This window comes from Priapulus caudatus, unplaced genomic scaffold (assembly GCF_000485595.1).
Source record: "Priapulus caudatus unplaced genomic scaffold, Priapulus_caudatus-5.0.1 Scaffold19, whole genome shotgun sequence".
Lineage (NCBI taxonomy): Eukaryota > Metazoa > Priapulida > Priapulimorpha > Priapulimorphida > Priapulidae > Priapulus > Priapulus caudatus.
This window is the reverse complement of record NW_014577080.1, coordinates 1-4,472: the sequence shown is the minus strand read 5'-3', so window position 1 is coordinate 4,472 and position 4,472 is coordinate 1.

The following is a 4,472-nucleotide window of genomic DNA, read 5'->3' as shown; positions in this document are numbered from 1 at the left end:
TCCGAATTGTTTATTTAAGTGCTCGTTAGATGGCGCGCACGACAATGCAAATGGCCTCACTCTCTCTCAGTTTCATGAACTGAGAACTCCTCGTAACCTTGTAAGTAATAGTCTTCAAAGTCCAAGGGACTATATATCGAAGACGGAAAGGACTCCAAGGAACTGTGTGTAATTATAATAAAAGAAGAAGTCGAGATTAATCCAGTTAATACCGTACTATAACTTTGCACTGAGTCTGCAGGTCGGATTGTCAACACCACGACCACCAGGCACCACCGCTCGTAGGGTCTATGTCTCCCTGACCTCTTTGACCTGGCTCGTTTAGCTGATTCTGACTAACCCTAACCCTATATATATATATTAGTCAGAAATAGCTAAACGAGCCAGGTCAAACAGGTCAGGGGGACATAGACCTTATCTGCTGCACAACTAGCTCTAGTACTATAGCCCGCGGATAGCTGTCGCAGGGCTATAGCCTATAGCACATTCTGCCATAGATGTAAAGACACTAAATGCTCCAACTGGTCTAACCCAAAATTTATCCCCAAAACACAAAACGATAGGACTTTTTAACACTTATTTATCTACATGGACATCTCACCGATCTTTTTGGCAGTGGCTACGAGTACGGTAGCCGTATCTTAATGTATCGAGGCTACGGGTACGGGAGTCCATTCGCTTTCATACTTAACGAGACAAAGATGGCGGCGGTGGCGCCAGATTTCGAAATAACGCCTTGGGAAATAAATTTACGATTTCAGAGATTAGATGAGCTAGAACCCTAACCTTAAACCTAATCCTAATCCTAACCCTAATACCAAAAAGGGGCTTCAACGACCGACGGCTACCGTACCTCCAGCCACTGCGTATCTTTTTGAACACTTCCACAACTTTACACCATGTATTTATGCATTTATTCCTAAAAGTCTTAGCACTACTGGTGTTTCGTTTTGAAATGCGGTTGCTCTGCTTATGTGTATACGCGTGACGTCACCCGAAATGTACTAGGCTGAATCATAGCTGCCCATGTGTTTTGTCTACATTTCGGGTGACGTCACGCGTATACACATAAGCAGAGCAACTGCATTTGAAAACGAAACACCAGTAGTGCTAAGACTTTTAGGAATAAATGCATAAATACATGGTGTAAAGTTGTGGAAGTGTTCAAAAAGATACGCAGTGGCTGGTGGCTAGTGTTAAAAAGCCCGATCATTTTGTGCGTTGGGAATAAAATTTTTTGTTAACCCAGTGAGCATTTGATGCTTTCTTAATCTATTAGCTTTATAACGTAGCTAATATCCTGTGTCTGACAAAGACATATCTGGGCGGGAGCTATAGCATCTAAGCTAACTAAAGAAGCTACGGCACACAGCTAAGACCACCAACGCAAGCAACAACAAACTTTATTCGCTCTCTGCAATTATATGTACTATGGGCAACTATCTTTAATTAGATTGTTAGCAATTTACAACTGGACGCGACACATGATAGATGTTACTGTGCCATACATTTGGTGTTTACCGTTACTTAAGGACAGTAGTCTCTAGAATTTTAGCGTAGCGAATAACAATCGTACTATACTGTAATAAAAATATAATACTACGCCACACGTAATATCGTTAACAGCATACCTAATTTAATTGTTATAAGTATTAATTGACCATCATCGCAGAAATTTAGCAGCGCCTATGACACGCGCGAACAATGCAGGGGATATGGCAAACACACAGAAAAAAAGTTGCGTCCTATCTCTGACGAAATTTAATTTTGCAGGATTACAAGGACGCGACGGGCTAATCACACAAAAAGTGTAATTATATTTATACCTAATATGCATTCTAACGAACGATAATCCATTTAAGGGCAAATTTCATCCATAATTATAACTAAAACTATATAGTGGTATAAAAATATTTACAATCCTTTGCTTTTAAATGAATAAATAGAAACACCTCGGTCTGCTAGCCCTTGGCTGGAAATTGGTTTTGCGGCAACTCTATCAGCTGTGCGGCATTGAGTGTGGCACCATCGTTGTAATGAAACTGTAGTCGTGTTATTAAAACATTTTAAACATATTTCTAATGGGATGAATGCCATGAAACTTTTATGTACGTAATTATAGCCCATAATTAGGCTGAATAACGCTAGAACCTAAGAGTAAACTCTCCCTTAATGTTTGCTGTTGTTTAATTATTTATTGTGCATGTACATTCATACCGGTGTCAAACGGTCTAGAATATCCCAGCTGAACATACCCTCCAGCACCTCGTGCGCATGCGTAACGCATAGCGCGTAGCGCTGGAATGAGACGCCGGCAGCCAACGTCGAGATTAGTCTGGCAGTAGGAGGTAAATTCAGCGCTGGTAATCATCACCCGGTCCTGGAATTGTTCGCGCCAAATTATACTTAACGCTGGTGCCGCATAGGGGATTAAAAGACTTCAGACCGGAGTAATCTCAGCGGTCCTGGAATTGTTCGGATAGAGTGCCAAAATTATATCACTTAAGCTGGGTACGCCATATGGTAGCGTAGATTCAGAGCTGAGGGAGTAAGTTTCAAACCGTATTCAGATCAATATGTTCGCGTAATTTATATTTACCCGGGTGCCATAGGAGGCGCGATTAACGCGGGCAAGTTAAATTCAGACTGGGGTAATTCAGACCGGTCTGGAAGTGTCGGCGTTAAAGTATCAGTTAGAAATTATAATGTGAACTCGGGATAGCCCATTAACAAGCTCACATTTCCAGACTGGAATAATCTCGGGGTACCGTGTTTCATGGAGAAATTATATGTGCGCCTGGTCGCCATTTTAATATGTCTTATACCAGTTCCTCTCAGGCAGAGTAAATGTAGACTGGTGTAAGTCTCAAACCTGGGTCTGGAATTGTCGGTGGGGGCAAATTAATCTTAACCCGCTGCCCATAGGCGGGTAATCTCAGCACGGGTCGTCTCAGACCGGTCTGCAAATGGTTTGCTGTTCGCGTCACCAAATTATTCTTAACCCGGGTGCACATAGGCGGGATAAATTCAGTACCTGGGTCAATCTCACCACACTGTCGCAATTGTTCACGCAATTAAGTGATCTTAACCCTGGGTGCCTAATAGGAGGGTAATTCAGACTGGGTAATCTCAGACGTCTGGAATTGTTTGCGCAATTATAATGCTTACCTGGTGGGCTATGAGGGTAAATTCAGACTGGGTTAAGATCAAAGACGCACGGTCCTGAAATTGTTCGCAGCAAATTTAGATCTACCCCTGGGTTGCCCAATTGGGAAGGTAACCATTTAGACTGGCGTTAATCTCAGACCGTCTAAGATGCTAGGTTAGTGAAGGACGTTCGCAGGCAAGGTATTATATCTTAACCTAGGGCCGCATCGGGGTAAATTCAGACTGGGGTGAATCTCAGACGGTCTGGAATTTTTCGTGAAATTTATATCTTAAGCCGCCGGGTGGCACATGGCGGGTAAATTCAGACTGGGTAATACTCAGACCGGTCTGGAATTGTTTGCGCAAATTATATTCTTAACCTAGGGTGCCCATAGGAGGGTAAAGATCAGACTGGGTTAATCTCAGACGGTCTGGGAATTGTTTCGCAGCAACCTTATATTCTTAACCCGGTGCCCATAGGTGGGTAAATTCAGACTGGGGTAATCCTCAGACCGGTCTGGAATTGTTCGCGGCAATTAGAATCTTAACCGCGGGTGCCGCATAGGTGGGTATTCAGACTGGGGTAATCTCAGATCCTGGTTGAATTGTTCGCCGCAAATGTATATCTTAAACCTGGGTGCCCCTAGGATGGTTAGAGAGAGGCAGGAGGGGAGAAGGTGTTGGAGCTAGAGGGAGAAGGGAGGGAGGAAGAGGGAGGGGAGAAGGTGATGGAGTAGGGGAAGAGGAGGAAGGAGGAGGGGAAGGGGGGATGGCGAGGAAAAAGGTAATGGCGATTCGGAAGAAGAAGTCACTCGGAGAGGAGTGGGGGCTTGGACGAGGAGGAGGGGAGAAGGTGTTTGAGTAGGGGGAGGAAAGGAGTGGAGGAGTAGGGGAAAGGTGATGGAGTCGAATGAAAGAAGGTCGTGGGAGGAGGAGTAGGGGGCCAGAGGCNGGGTGCCCATAGGCAGGTACATTCAGATTGGGGTAATCTCAGCCCGGTCTGAGATTACCGTAATCTCAGACCGGGCTGGAATTGTTCGCGCAAATTATATCTTAATCTGGGTGCCCATAGGAGGGTAAATTCAGACTGGGGTAATCTCAGACTGGTCTGGAATTGTTTGCGCAAATTATATCTTAACCCCGGGTGCCTATAGGCGAGTAAATTCAGACTGGGGTAATCTCAGATTGGTCTGGAATTGTTCGCGCAAATTATATCTTAACCTGGGTGCCCATAGGGGGGTAAATTCAGACTGGGGTAATCTCGGACCCGTCTGGAATTGTTTGCTCAAATTATATCTTAACCTGGGTGCCCATAGGAGGGTAAA